Genomic DNA, 16,937 nt, shown 5'->3' with positions numbered 1-16,937 from the left:
AATTGTGGACAAAATCCAACAATATAGACCCGGAAAGCAATTTCTTTGACTATGTAACTAGCAACTGTTATTACACTGAAAATCAATTCAAGGATAAATTCAACTTAGAGCAAGATACGTATATCAATAATACACTTCAACAGTAGGAATTTATACGCAAACTTTGATAAGAGTAAAAACTATGTACAGCATTACACCATGCAATTCAATATAATTGCCATTTCTGAGATTTGGCTTAGCCATGACAAAGGGACCGATTTTGAATTAGAAGGATATAATTTCAACTTTGTGAATAGGGCAAATAAAAAGGGTGGAGGAGTTGCACTGTATATAGACAGAAGGTTAAAGTATAGGATTGTAGAAAGTATGACAACTGTTATTGATGACTTATGTGAATGTATTACTGTTGAAATTGATATGGGTAAAATGAAGAATGTCATTCTTAGCTGTGTTTATAGAACACCCAACTCTAGTATTGAAAATTTCAAAGAAGTATTCGAGGCCATGGTTTCAAACACCGAGCAGAAGGTAGCCTTTTTATGTGGGGACTATAATATAGACTTCTTAAATCCAAATAAAACACCTACGATAGAAGATTTTATCGATGCAATGTACAGTAAAGGCTTATATCCTAGCATAACCAAACCAAGCAGAATTACCACCCACTCCGCATCAGTAATAGACAATATTCTTACTAAGAATATGATCAGTAATTTAGAAAGTGGATTATTAATAAACGGTATCACTGACCATCTGCCGGTGTTTGTTATCCATGAATGTAAACATAAGAACTTAGACAATAGCAAAGTAAACATACAAAGGAGATTAAGAACAAATGGCACTCTGAATGCATTTAGAAATTATCTGATAGCTCAAGACTGGAGGAATGTTTATGAAAAAGAGGATGAACTTATTCCTAAATACTTTTTTGACTTTATATCCTAAAAACTGTCCAACTCAGCGACCAAAGAAAACTTCAAAACGACCAGATAAACCGTGGTTTAGTTTAGTTTTTAGTTTAGTTTATTGTTTAGCACATATTATTATAACAAATAACAGTGCAGGGAGGGAGACGAAGCCTAGGGCTTGTAAGGAGCTCCACTCCTGTATAATCAAAGTGCACAACAAACAAAGTGCTGTGACATCAAATATTATTCAAGTGTTTAAGAAAGAAAAAAAATAATAATAATATATATATATATATATATAAATGAATAAACATCAATGAATAAACACAAGCATAACTAGCTAAATATTAAATCGTCATATTTATATATGCATATATACGAAAGTGAACGTATACATACATAAACAAATACACTATACAAAATGAGAAACAAGAGAAACAAAATTTGACACTTTAGTGATGTTGAAACAATCAAAAAACACCAGGTAAGAAAATAGCTGAGCGGAAGCAGAAGAACTGCAAACAGAAAATAACAAAACAAGGAAGAATCAGGGTATAAATAGTGGTTTAAGTTGATGTTCTTAGTATGGATCAGCTGAGTGCGGTGGAGTAATTTTGGACTGGTAGGATCATGAGTGGAGAAGGTGGTGTTTCAGGTGCTTTCTAAAAGCAACCTGTGAAGATATGGATCGAATATGGATTGGTAGCTCATTCCAGAGTGAGGGCCCTCTAAAATGGATATTGTATTGATGGCGTGATGTTCGACAGGACGGTGGGTGGAGATTGTCCCCCTGTCTTGTAGGATAAGAATGTAATTCCGATACAAATGCGAAGAAATTATGAAAAGTGGCTGGAAGACAGTGTTTCCTGTATATATATTTATGGGTGAGTAGACAGGTTTGATGAATATTTACTTTATCAATTGGCAGTAATGAATAGTTTCTAAACAATGGTGCCGATGGTTCATATCTATTTGAAAAAGAGATCATTTTTAGGAACTTCTTTTGTATGATGAGTAATTTGCTGAGGTATGTTGGATATGTAGCTGCCCAGACTATGTTGCAGTAATTGAGTAAAGGAAAGAGGAAACTATAATACAGAGTGAGATGAGCAGACGGATGGACCAAGGGACAAACTTTTCGTAAGATACCTAGCGTTTTCATGGATCTTTTGCAAACCAAATCAATGTGTTCAGACCAGTTTAAGTGTTTATCTACTATAACTCCTAGGAATTTAGTGCTAGTAACTTGATGGATTTCGTTATTATTTATGTAAATTTTGGCCTGTTCTTTGGGGTAAGATTTATTTATATTGCAGAAGATCATGAAGTTACATTTGTTTATATTGAGTGACAACTTATTTATTTTGAACCATTTTGTAACAGCGTGCAACTCAGTATTCACACGTGCAATGAGGAAATTAAAATCCTCGTGGGTGGCAATGAGATTGGTATCATCCGCAAATAACAAAGGAAGAAAATTTGAACAAGACATGGAAAAATCATTTATGTACACCAAAAATAATAGAGGACCCAATATTGAGCCCTGCGGGACCCCAAATAGTATTTTAGATCTGTTGGAAGAACAACCATTTATATATACATATTGTTCTCTGTTGGCGAGATAGTTTGTGAACCATTTCAGGGCAGAATCGTTCACTCCATATCTCTCTAGCTTAGCGATGAGGATCTTATGGTCGACAGTATCAAATGCTTTGCTTAAATCTAGAAAGACACCAAGAGCGAATTTCTTATTGTCAAGAGCCGTTGAGATGTGGTTGGCAAGCTGAAGCAGTGCATGCTCAGTAGAAAACTTTTTGCGGAAACCGTATTGATGTTTATAGAGAATATTGTTTGTTTCTAGGTGCTTTGCCAATCTTGAGTAAACCAGTTTTTCTAGAATCTTGGAGAAGCAAGGAAGTACGGATATAGGTCGATAATTACCATATTCATTAGTCTCACCAGCTTTGAAGATAGGAATGACTTTAGCAATTTTTAATTCTTGGGGTACAATGCCAAATTTTAAAGATAAGGAGAAAATGTGTGTTAGTGGAATTATTATCGAATGAATAATTTTCTTAATAAGTATGCTTCTGATCTCATCATGGCCAGGGGCCGAGTTTTTCAAGCTCATGACGATGTTGTAAACTTCCTCAACACTAGGAGGGTCAAGAATGGAGAGTGAAGGAAACTGCCCTTTAATAAGGCAACAGGGGCTTGTATCAGAGGTTGAGAAGCTAGATGCCAAGGTAGCGCCAACATTTACAAAGAAATCATTGAAACCATTAGAAATATCTATTGGGTTTGAATGAGCTCTATTCTTCCCCAGCATCTCATTTGGGGTCGATGTTTTTGATTTCTTGCGATGTAATAAATGGTTGATAAGATTCCACGTTGTTTTGATGTCACCGGAGGCTTGTGTAAATTTATCAGCATAGTAAGTTTGTTTGGTTTTCCTTAGTAAAGCTGTAAATCTGTTTTTATATTTCTTGTATGTTTCTATATTTATAGGGATGGGATTTGCAATAGATTTTCTATATAGTTTATTTTTTTTACGTGAAGATTTTTTTAGTTCATCCGTTATCCATGGTTTCCCCTTAGAGTTATTTTTACGACTAGAAGTTAAAGGAAAGGAGAACTCTAATGCATTTGTGAGTATTGTTAGAAGGGAGTGATAGGCTTTGTTGACATCTTGCAACAGGATAACCTCATCCCATGACACAGAGCTGATGATAGATATAAAAGATACCATGTTTTTCTCAGTAAATTTGCGGAATTTCATTTGATCTCCAATATGATCTTTGATTTCAGGACTACTATCATTGTGGATGAGATGGAAGACAGGTAGATGGTCGGATACATCACAGATCAAAAGGCCAGATGTTATCTTGTAGTCTAGAGAATTAAATAGGATATTGTCTATGAGAGTGGCCGTTGAGCTTGTGATCCTGGAGGGTTTGTTGATAAGAGGGAAAAAGTTTCTGGAATATAATGTATTAAGGAAGTCTGCTGTATGTGACTGCTTAGATTCAAGCAAATTAATATTATAGTCACCAAGTAAGACACATAATTTGTTTTCTTTGTTTATAATTTCTAGAGTAGAGTCGAGGGCTTCATTGAAGGTGATTTTATCAGAGTCTGGTGGTCTATATATACATCCAATTATCACATTTTTGTTGTTTATAAGTGAGCAAGAGGAGAGTTCTATAAACACAGATTCTACTACAGTCATGTCAAAATTGACACTTAAATCCTTTCTGGGAGAGAAATTTAAGTTATCAATCACATACAGTGAGACTCCTCCTCCTTGCTTGTTTGGTCTACAGGAATGTATAGGAGTGTAGTGAGAGAGAGGATAGCTAGATGTATTATCAACCATCCAAGTTTCAGTAAGAGCTATTACTGAAAAAGAATGTGTTAAGGTTGATAAATAGGTTTTTAGACCATCATAATTTTTAGAGATACTCCGTACATTGAAGTGGACAGTGGAGAATACATTTGTTTGGCAGTGGCCAGGAGGAGTATTGCACAGTTTGTTAAACATATCTTCAGAAAAATATTCACATGACATTTCAACAGATTTTAAGGGAGTGTAATTTGTATCTGGGTTAAGGAAGGACTCATAGATACCAGCATTAGCATTCTCTAGGTCAAATGAATTAAATAGTAAAGAGTCAAGATTCGGTGGGACAGAAATTCCTGCATTTGTGAGAATGTCACTGGATGGCATGAAAAGTGTAGGGGAACTGTCTACCTGAGATGGATGTCCTCCCTGCCAGTCTCTGTTTGCCTTGTTGTACTTCGCTGTAATCCATTATTTTCGTCCGGAGGGTCCATAGGTACCAGTTAATGGTCATTAGTTCAGCCATTGTAAATGTTTGGTTCCCCCACCACCAGGCCACATTTCTTCAGTTCCTCCAGTTCACTCACAACGAGAGTTTTGACATCTTCTGGTGTTGCTCCGTTTGTTTTAATCCATATTTTACAGTTCCTGACCCACGTTGCGAGAATCTTGTTTTCCTTCTTCAGTTTGCGTGCGTTCCAGGCTATCTCAGCATTCTTCTTAGTGAGGTGCTCATTTAGGTAAACACCCGTTCCTTGTAGCTTCCTCCCTTGCTTCAAAAGATCCACTTTATGTTTCCTATTTGCGAACCGAATGATAATTTTCGGAGGATCCAGTGGTCGTTTTCGGTTTCTTGGGAGTGTGTGACAAGCGGTGTAAGGCAATGTTTCCTTTCTGGAGTTCCATGTGCTTACTCTCGAAAAACTGTACTACCTGATCTTCGAGCGTTGACAGCTCGTCCGATGGAGAGTCATCTGTCGAGGGATCCGAAGGACCCGCCGCCCTGGCGTAGGAGCGGTGAGATGTTTTTAGACCCGTGATTATGAGGTCTTCTTGTCGGGAGTACTGCTCCAGTGCATCTACTCTCCGTTCAAGCGACAGGATTTTCTCGTCTTTCTCCTTCGATAAGTTCTTAAGCTCCGTTAGCTCAGACGTTAGCTGGAGCAGGGTGGCTTGCTGCTCTAAAAGTGTGATAATGTCTTGCCGTATCAGGTCAATGGATGATTTAAGTTCATCGTAACCCTCATTTTTTTTGGAGGGCGGCATAGCGTAAAGTTCGAAAAAGTTAGGCTCTATAAAGTTCAGTTATCAAAAAAATCGAATTATAAGTCGAAGTCGCATGAGGTCATATATTCTTGTTGAAAATCTGTCTGTCTGCCTGTCTGTCTCTTTCGCGCTCTCTCTCTCTCTCTCTCTCTCTGTCTGTCTGCTCACTGGGGGTCTGTTGAATGCATGCAAAAAAAAGAATAAATTATATAAAGACTTTATTAAACACAGAACTGAGGGGAAAGAAATTAAATATAAAATATATAAAAATAAACTAATAGAAATTCTTGAAAAATGTAAGAAAGATTATTATAGTACATTGTTGGAAACAATTAAAAATAACAAAGAGCACATGGAATATTTTAAACTCAATTATAAGAAGAAAAAAAACAAGTGCTGGATTCCCAAATGAATTCTTTGAAAATGGTAAGATAATTAAAAATAGTGATGAAGTGGTGGCAGGATTCAACAAATTATTTGTGAATGTAGGGCCCAAGATGGCAGATGAGATAATCCCTCCACAAAGGGGAGGTGCATCACAATTTTTTGGGGAACGAAACTCGGCTACCATCTTTCTGACAGATACAGATAAAACTGAAATAAGTGATATTGTTAAACAGTTTAAGAACAAAACATCAAGGGACTGTGAGGATATCAATCTATTCTTAATTAAATCTGTAATAGTAGCTATAGCAGATCCCATAGCACATATCTGCAACCTCTCGCTAAAACTGGGCTCCTTTCCCACAAAAATGAAAATAGCCAAAGTCGTTCCCATCTACAAGGCCGGTGAGAAGACTCTTTACACCAACTACAGGCAAGTCTCATTGCTTCCCCAATTTTCCAAAATCTTGGAGAATATATTTGCTGTTAGATTGGACAGTTTTATTGATAAGTGTTAGATATTAACTGATAGTCAATATGGTTTTAGGCCAAAGCGATCTACATCTTTAGCTCTAATTGATCTTGTGGAAGAACTGTCAACAAGCATTGACGACAAGAAGTTTGCCATAGGAGTATTTATTGACCTTAAAAAGGCCTTTGATACAATTAATCATGGCATTTTGCTTCAAAAACTGGAAAGGTATGGGATTAGGGGAACATAGGCAACAGTTCGTGCAGATGGGAGAGAAAAAGTCAATGCTTTTAAATATAACCTGCGGTGTTCCACAAAGATCAATATTGGGACCAAAAGTATTCATATTATATATTAATGATATTATTAACACCTCTAATATTTTGAAATTTGTCATTTTTGCTGATGACACAAATATCTTTTGTGAAGGAGAGAACCTACAACAACTAATGAAGACTGTCTGATGAGCTTGCCAAGCTAAAACTGGTTTGACTCAAATAAATTATCTCTTAACATAAAGGAAACCAATTTTAGGATTTTTGGGAAACGAAAAATCCCAGAAGACATAACTATTGAAGTATTGTGTGATAACACCAGAGTAGATAGAGTTTATGAAAACTCCTTTCTGGGAGTAATAATTGACCACAGTCTCAGCTGGAAACCGCAAGTCAAACGCATCTGTTCAAAATTGGCAAAGACCGACTACTCTGTAAAGTCAGACGCTTACTGAACCAGAAAACAATGTACACTTTATACTGCTCGCTGTTTCTTCCTTACATGTCCTATGGTGTTGAGGTGTGGGGTAATACCTACAAAACCACCCTAAAGACGGTATGCACAATGCAGAAAAAGGCAATTAGAATTATCAACAATGTTGGCTATTGTGAACACACAAATAATGTATTTATTAATTTACAAACATTAACATTTATGGATTTGGTAGATTTCAAAATCAACACAAATTATTTATAAAGCTAAAAAAAAATTACTCCCTAATAATATACAAAAATGGTTCATAGAAAGAGAAAGTGGTTACAATCTAAGGAGAGTGAATCTTTTACAACCTAAGGTGCGCACCACCCTCAAAAGCATGTGCATATCTGTCAATGGGGTAAAGCTATGGAATAATTTACCTGTAACGATCAAGGAAAGTAAACACATTGCCCAATTCAAAGAACACTTTAAAATATTTACACTAGAAAACTATAGTAATTGAAATCTTTTGCTTGTCTGTTTTCCGCTATATAGTCCATATCTTTATTTATTTATTTTTCTTTCCAGAATATTATTGTATAAACTGTTTTTCATTTCCAAAATTATCTTCCTCCGATAAATCAAGATTCTGTACCTCGAAAAAACTAATCAGCAACCATGTTAATAATAATAATTCATTCAATTTATATAGCGCTTTTCAATAACCCAAAGACGCTTTACAGATAACAAAAAAAAAAAAGGGGGGGGGGTACGTATGGGGGGGAGACAATAGGATATAGTTAATAACAGGACATCGGTCAGCAGTGCAAAGGAGATGGATGGAGGAGCAGGAGGGGGGGGAGCGGAGGTTGTTGAAGTTGGCAGTACGGGAGGTGGGGGTGACGGGGGGTTGGTAGTCCAAAAAGAGGAGATGGGTGAGCCATCGGGGAAGTGCCGGTCCAGATGTTGGACCAGATGGTGATGCCGGTCGACCTCGACTGCACCCGCACGAACGGCAGGCCCCAACGCACCACGGCGGCACACGGCGGAGCCACGGTTGGCGAGCCCGCAGGGAGTGGAGCCCGCAGGGAGTGGAGCCCGTCGCCCGAGAACGCCAGACGGAAGGCCAGAGAGCCAGGCCAGAGCTGCCGTAGAGTCCACAGCAGGCGGCCACAGGCTCAGAGTCGGGAGGCAGGAGGGTCCGGTGGTGGTTTTGGCCAGTTGGCTGTTGGCTAGCTGGCTAATGTAGCTGGTAGTCCGAGGGAGAGGAAACAGATAGGTGAGAGCGGAGCTGCGGGAATGCGAAGTGGACGGAGGACAACACGAGAAAAATAAAAGAAGAGACGGGTGCACTGAAAACAGGAAAACGAAAAACAAGTAACGGACACGGTCCGGGACAGAAGCGGCAGTCAACAAGTTTGACGCCAGCGTGCTCTAACCCGGAAGACAACAGACGGTGGGGGAGGATGTTAAGAATTATGATGTATAAAAGGGGTAGGAAAAAAACAAGCAATAGCTTCTTCCTTCTCCTTTTTTGAACATGTTGATGTATTTGTCTTCTTGGCATAACATGAAATTATGTGATAATGTGAAAAAATGATTTTGTGTTTGGTTGATCTCATGTTCAAAAATAAACTTTAACTTCAGTAAGTTTCACACTTAAACAGTCTCAGCTCCTGGCTGGCTTGCCAAGTTTTATGTAACACTTCTGAAGGATAATTTAATAATCATTGACCATAAATTACTTCAATGGACCAGTTGGTTCGGCTGCAAGAGCTGAGTGAGTGTTCAAATGAGATACTGAGACAATATGAATTATATTGCCGACTTTAGTGAAAAAACATAGGAAAATATAAACAGTTTGAACCACATAAACAACAGAGAAAATAGAAAACAAATTGTTCACGCTCTCAATACATCATCACCAATACACATTGTCAAATCCGCACTTTAAAGGGTTAAACTCCCCTTCGACCACGCTGCTGTAACGCAGCCCTCATGGGGAGACGAGAGTTTCCAGGTCGGGGCGGGGAAAGATTCGTCCGAGTCTAACCGCCTCTAAGATAGTATCAATTCGGACAGAATTAATTTATTCTTTTTAGGACGCCAATCCCTTTAAAGTCACCCTGAAACCGGTGCAGAGTAACCACTTGAGGCCCGGAATCAAGACGACCGCGCCCTTTTTACAGCTGCTCCTTCCCCTTTTTTGATTTGGAGCTCTTGTTACCGCTCGGATAAATGTATCCGTCTTTGGTAAGACCGAAGGGATTCGTTGATTTACTAGAGCGCACTCGCCCTAGCTGAGCTCAAGATAACTACTTCGAACCAGATCTGACAATTCCTGATGTTAAGGATTAAAGCTGTCTTCACTTTAAGAAGAATTGAACGGATTTAAAGAATGACTACGATAGGGAAATAAAGAACATTTAGTTCTAATTACTGCATATAAAACCATGCTTGACATAGTTAATACGAAATAATCGATAACCGAATTAAGGATTAAGAAGAAATTTAATGACAAAGTAGGAAGAAGAGTTACAAGTCGCACAAACAACAACAATTCCACTCACTAAACTCAGAGCAAAAGAGGAGACAAAAAGTCTAAAATGCTATTTGGTGGAAAAAGTCGAGTGATTAGTTCTCCTTTGTTCCAAAATCCGAATTCTGTTTGAATAGATATGCGGCCTTAAGGAGGAGGACCACGCCTTGAAAATGGCATCTCTCTGCTCTGCTGGCCCGAAGTCCTCTCTACATGCATATCTATAAGCTTAAAAGTTGACAAAGTCCAATTCGAAGACTCCAGAAATTCCAATCTCAAAAGGGATGAATAATCCATCTCCGTCTAAAGGCGTTCTTGGCTCCCGGCACGCAGTGCCAGCATACTGGCGAGAGAGAGACAGTTTCCTGTCCAGAACCAAGCTTTTATAGGCTCGTCAGCTCCTCCTGGCATTACCTCATAAGAATATGTAGGTGAAATGTCAGAATCCCTGCACCAGGTCATAGGAATATCTGGGTGAAAGGTCAGAATCCCTGCACCAGGTCATAGGAATATCTGGGTGAAAGGTCAGAATCCCTGCACCAGGTCATATTCTCAACTGGCATTACCTCATTGGAGAGGAATGCATGACCTCATTAGTATGAAATGCCTGGTATGCGTGGCATCCTTGGAATGCCTGGCATTCTTAGCATGTGTAGAATAGATGACATCCTTGGTATGTGTGGAATGCATGACCTCACCCCATTTCCTCTGTGCCTGCTGGGAACCACTGGTTGCCTTGGCAACCTTGCTTAAAGTAGTAACCATTGCGCATGACTGTACTCTGCTACTGTTTCCTGTTTTGCTCGTTCGTTCAGCGGACTCCACCAATATAGCAAATAACCTCTTTTGGTGGAAAGAGGTTATTTGCTATATTGCCTGGCATTCTTAGGCACTATCTTTAATGAACCTAACCTCAAGTAAGAGCTTAAGAGTTGTCGATTATTAGTCGTGCAAGTTCTTCTAACTTCAACATATATAATGATATTGCTCAAGATGTTACAGATTAAAATTATGGCAAAGCAAAATCATATTCCAAAGTTGTGTGTTGCTACGTGTTTGAACAGGCCGTGTCCTCCCAACTGCTAACAATTTAATTTATTCGATTTGTTAGTTTCCATCAGGTCACCCCTATGTCGAGCTTTGGGGCACCATCTCCTGGTAAAATTTTTGAATTACAATAGAGGTTGACTAGATCAATCAGTCACCTCCTTTTTCAGTTTATCAAAAGTTAATTTTGAGGAACTAACTTCTAAGTAACTTTTACTAGGCCCTCAACAGATCACCTCTATGTCAAGCTTTAACACCATCTCCTGATGAAATTTGGAGTTACAACATGTTTTAGGACAGCCAATATGCCTGGGCTAAATCCGATACTCGATTATCCACCATCTTGTACCACCATGCCACTTGACAACATTTACAAATTAGTCAAAAGTCCAGAAAATTATATCAGTTCAAAATTCCCAGGATATGAACAACTCGGGGCCTACCACACCGGTGAGTGCAGCAGAAGGCTTCCAAAGTGTCTCTGTCTTTTTTCTTTTAGATCCAACTGGGAAGGCTCGCTATCGATCTTCGATCCAAACGAATCCATCAGAATGAAAATCCAAAAATAAAAAGGAAAACAAAAAAAACCAGATCTCCGTGAGATAGCTAACAGTAACAGCTGATCGTCGAACAATCGCATCAAAGGATACCGCAATGTCAAAACAGCTGATCGCCGAACAATCACATCAAAGGATATCACAATATCAAAGCAATATCAATATCAAAAATCAATATAAAAAAAGATTCACAATCTGTTGTACTCTTTTTTTTTCATCGATTTCTCTCACTGTGTTCCGCTATCCACTCCGTCCTAGCCTCAGCCTCACCGTTCCCTTTCAAATCCCCACTCTCTCGGTAGGAGGAGGGGCATTCTGTCGAACAAGCAATTTGATAGGCTGAGGTATCACGTGCTTCCGTTTTTTCTCGGCTTTTGATTGGCTAAGTACTAATCACTCCATTTTATGAGGGTTACACAAGCAAAGGGAGCAACAGTGGGCCCCTAGGCGCGACGTACAGGCCCACCGGCGCGTGGATGTCCTGGCGCCCGCTAACCACTGTCCCAGCTATGGGGGAAATAGCACCCCCGCTGCCTTGTGGGTATCGTCTGGAACGAAAAGGCTAATGGAGCAAACCCCGACAGGAAACCCGGCTCGGACTCCATTAGGCAGACTCATGCTTTAAAAAAAGCATCGTTCTGGCAACTCCTGCAGCCAACCTGATGCCAAATGTATCGGTTCACCGTTCCTTTGGATGACAACAGGAAGGCCGAGAGGGAAGCCCTGATGCCTGGGAAACTCAAGGCTTCCATAAAACTTGCCCAGGCTTCTTGCGCACTGGAGAGGACTCACCAGCCACAGCAGACGCTGTGCAAAGAGCACCTAACCTCCAGACACAAGAAATCTATGGTCTTTCGAGACTGTGATGCCGATGATGATGACACAAGCAAACAGTTCCCAAACGGATTCCTGCTAGGCGGATGCTCTTGGCTCTCCTCCGGCAAGACGCCACCCATTGGCCCTCACCACCGCAGTATAGGCATAGCCTAGCTCTGAGGCGTCTATGACGCTCCTCTGGTGAGAGCGAGGTGCGTCTAATCTCCATAGGCTCTGGCCAGCTGGGCTGGGTGGGAGGAGAGTTCATGGCACGCTGGCTGACTTGGACGGGGTCCCGGGCGGACGACAGGTGAGACAGGGCGACAGTGGCTTTCCATGACACCGAGGTGTCGGGCTGGTGTCGGCAGCGGGGGGGGGGGGGGGGGGGGGGGGGGCGGAGTTGACTTCACCTTCTCGCGCCGTCTGGACCGGATCCGCTGATCTACCCGTGCGGCCAGGTTCATGGCATCTTCAAGGGTCTGAGGGCGCTCGTAGGACACCATCTCATCCTTGAAGTAATCCGCGAGTCCGTGGAGGAAGGTGCCGACGAGAGCCGGGGTGTTCCATTCGCTCCGATGTGCCATCGTCTGGAACTTAACGGAGTACTGGGCCATGGATCTGCTGCCTTGGTGCAGGGTGATGAGTTCCTCAGAGGTGTCTTCCGAGGCTGAGCCCAAGTCAAACACGCGCAGGATTTCAGCTGCGAAGGCGTCGAACGACGAGCAGGCTGGTCTCTGCTGCTCATATTCCGCCGTTCCCCACAGCCACGCCTCGCCCGTAAGGTGATTGAGTACAAAACCCTCCTTTGCTGGTTCCGTAGCGAACCTGACGGGTCGAATAAGACACGGTAGTTTGTCAAAAAGGCCCGGACGTACTTGGGGTCACTGTCGAACCTCTCAAGGTTGCTGAGTCTTTAAGAACTCCGGGATGTCCACGAGCTTCACCCGAGTGTCCAAAACATGCGGCCGCAAATCCGATGACATGACTACAAAGTCGATCATCGAACTGCGGCCGAGGGTGTCCTAGTGCCAAGTGCACACATGGACACCCTTATGTTTGAACATGGTGTTCATTACTGACAATCCATGTCTAGCACAGAAGTCCAACAATAGAACACCGCTCGGGTTCAGATCGGGGGGGGGTCGTTCCTACCAATCACGCCCTTTCAGGTCTCACTGTCATTGCCCACGTGAGCATTGAAGTCACCCAGTAGAACGATGGAATCTCCAGAAGGAGGGCTATCCAGCACTTCTTCCAAGGACTCCAAGTCACATCCAGTCATTGATTTGTTCAATGCATTTAATCAGTGTCCGTATGGGATTATAATCTCCTGGTGATATGGTGATATAAATTTGTGTGTCATCCGCATAATTATGGTAACATTTTGTTTTCTTCCATAATCTTAGCTAGTGGGAGCATGTAAATATTAAATAGTAGAGTCCCCAGGATTGAACCTTGGGGGACCCCACAGGTTATGTTTGTATGTTCAGATGTGTAGTTACCTATAGACACAAAGTAGTCTCTGTCCTTTAAGTAAGATTCAAACCACTTAAGTGCTATGCCAGAAAGTCCCACCCAGTTCTCCAGACGCTCTAGTAATAAGTTATGGTCAACTGTGTCAAATGCAGCACTGAGATCCACTAATACTAAGACCGAGCTTTTGCTACGGTCTGTGTTTAAATGAATATCGTTGAAGACCTTAACAAGAGCCGTCTCAGTGCTGTGGTGCGGTCGGAAACCTAACTGAAAGACATCGAAACAGTTGTTTAGTGCCATATAATTAGTCAGCTGCTTAAAAACAGCTTTCTCAATGAATACTTAAGAACGGTAGGTTTGATATGGGCCTGCAGTTATTCATCACTGAATTGTCTAAATTATTCTTTTTTAGGAGTGGCTTGATGACTGCAGTTTTCAGGGCCTGTGGGAACACACCTGAGACAAGTGATGTGTTTACAATGTGCAGGAGATCTGAGGCCATGCAGTTAGAAACTGTTTTCAAAAAGCTTGTTCGCAGAATATCCAAAAGCAGGAGGAGGATTTCAGATGTTGTATTATGTCCTCCAGGTTTCTGTGGTTGATTGGATCAAATTGTGTCATGCCATCACAAGTGATTTTGGGTTCACACTGGCCTGACACATATCCTGTACCTGCAATGGAAGTAGTGACCGTTTGTCTAATTTTCTGAATTTTGTCAGTGAAGGAGGCAAATTCATTGCAGGCCCTGGTGGATAGAAGTTCAGGGGCTACTGACACAGGAGGGTTTGTTAGCCTGTCGACAGTAGCAAACAGGGCACGTGTTTTGCTACCAACCTTTTGACCTGCCGGACGCCCTCTTCCTTCTCAGCCCAGACTCCCAATACTTTTCAGGCTTGGACGATTTTGTTTCTCCAGCGTGGAACTCATCTCCCTGACTCTAAAGTAAGTTTGAATCTTTTTATTACACTGTTCGATCTTTTTTACTTCGCAGCCGGAGTGCCTGGGAGAGCGGAGGCTTCGTGGCCGTTTGTCTACCGTCGATCATCGGACACAAAGTATGGCTGCGGATCAAGAGGTTTGTACGGCTTCGTGCACCAACTGCACCCTTCTCTTAGAGAGATTGTCCCTGCTAGAGGGACGTGTCTGCCAGTTAGAGCAGAATTGCGCGATAACCGTAGATGTGGCGGATACAGTCGCGGACTGTAGTCAGCCCGCTAGCCCAGTTAGCATTAGCCCCAAGCGGCTTGCTAATCGCGATGAGCCAGGTAAGACGCATAGCCGTCCAAAGTCATCTCGGTCTACTGGCCGTCGCACTTTGGTCATAGGTGACTCCATTACCCGAAATATTACGCTTAAAAACCCAGCCACGGTAATGTGTATTTCTGGGGGCAGAGCACCCGACATAGAAGCTAATCTTAGGGAGCTGACTCGCAATAGGTCTAGTCAACAGCGTAGTTCCAACAACACTAGCTACTCGGACATAGTGATACACGTCGGCTCCAATGATGTTAGGATGAGGCAATCGGAGATCACAAAGAGAAACATAGCGAGGACTTGTGATCTCGCCAGAAAGATGAGTCGGCATCGAGTATTTGTCTCTGGCCCCCTGCCTGGGAGAGGCACTGATGAGAGGTTTAGTAGATTAGTCTCCCTTAATCGATGGATGGCTGGGTTCTGTAATAAGCAGGGACTGTATTTTATAGATAACTGGCCCTCCTTCTGGGGCCGCCCCGACCTGCTGAGGAATTCTAGGAATATAGATTACTGTTTGAGCCACGCATGACAGGTCACTTTAGAGCAGGCCGGGGCACAGGTGATTAGACCACCTGTCAGGATGGGTTTGGAGTCTGTTAAGCTAAAGTTAACTAGCGCTAGGCTAGACTTCCAGCATGCACATAGCTCCTTGTGTAGACTAGAGCGTGACAGTTTGAATAGTGCCACAGTACACATAAACACACTTTCTACTGGGGTAGTAGACAAATCCAATCACTCCACCCCAACCGGTTTTGCTGATGAAACGGTGCCTGTTTCAGATCATTTTACATGTGTAACAAATATTTACTATCAGATTCCCACGGTCGTATCGTCCCGCCGCGCTAACAAACATTCGAGAGGTGATGTCAGGCCTAGAGAACACAATCTTACTCGCATCTCGTTTAAATATCCTTCGATAGATACGCACCCTGATCGACCGATTACGCTTAAACTCGGTTTTATGAATATTAGATCGCTTCATACAAAAGCAGTTCTCGTTAATGACCTCATCACGGAACATAATCTAAACGTTTTTGGCCTCTGCGAGACCTGGTTAAAACCTAATGAACTGCTGCCGCTTAATGAGGCCTCGCCTCCAAATTTTGTGAGCTCGCATGTGGCGCGTCCTCGAAAAAAGGGTGGGGGTGTCGCCCTCATCTCGAATTCTGAGCTGAGACTTAGGCCTCGTTCGACCAATGTATTTAAAACATTTGAAGTTCTCACTGTCCGATCCACCGCTTTACCGTCATTTTATCTTGCTGTTATTTACCGTCCACCCGGGGCTTACTCTGGCTTCCTGGATGAATTTTCAGAATTCGTGGCTGATCTCGTAACCAATGCCGATAATATAATTATCATGGGTGATTTCAACATCCACATGAATTTACCGTCAGAGCCACTTACTTCGGCGTTTCAGACTTTAACTGATATGTTTGGTTTTTCGCAAGCCGTACAGGCAGCAACGCATAAGAATGGAAATACCATAGATCTGGTATTATCCCGAGGACTTGCAACCTCAAATATAGCAGTGCTGCCATACACTACTGTTTTGTCTGATCATTACTTAATAAAATTTGAAATTTTAGTTTCTTGTCAAAGACAAGAGAGCAATCGGAATTATAGGAGCCGTAATTTTAACTCCATGACTGCAACTGCGCTATCTGAGTTACTGTCGCCGGCAACTGCCATATTTCCCGCGTACACCGGCTCTGTTGATAACCTTACAAATGAATTCAATGCGACATTGTTAAATGCCATTGACTCTGTGGCGCCGTTATGTCTGAAAACTCGCCGTAGATTGCCTACTCCGTGGTTCACGGATGAAACGCGTACGCTTAAGCAATTATGTAGAAAGCATGAGCGCAGATGGCGTCTAACCAAACTTGAGGTTTTCCATCAGGCATGGCAGGACAGCCTCCTGAAATATAAAGATGCGCTTATCTTAGCAAAAACTCGGTATTTCTCGCAAGTTATTAATCTCAATAAAAACAATCCGAAACACCTATTTGATACAGTGGCAAAGCTGACTCTACGCCAGCCGACCCCCGATAATTCCTTCCACTCAGCTGACGAGTTCATTAAATTTTTTGCTCAAAAGATTGAGTCCATTAGGGACGAGATCAAGAATACCATTCCAATCGCGCGGTCGAGCCCGCCGTGTACCAACGCTGATGATCATGCAACA

The sequence above is a fragment of the Syngnathus acus genome, chromosome 10 (genome assembly GCF_901709675.1).
Source record: "Syngnathus acus chromosome 10, fSynAcu1.2, whole genome shotgun sequence".
Lineage (NCBI taxonomy): Eukaryota > Metazoa > Chordata > Actinopteri > Syngnathiformes > Syngnathidae > Syngnathus > Syngnathus acus.
This window is presented reverse-complemented; position numbering follows the sequence as displayed.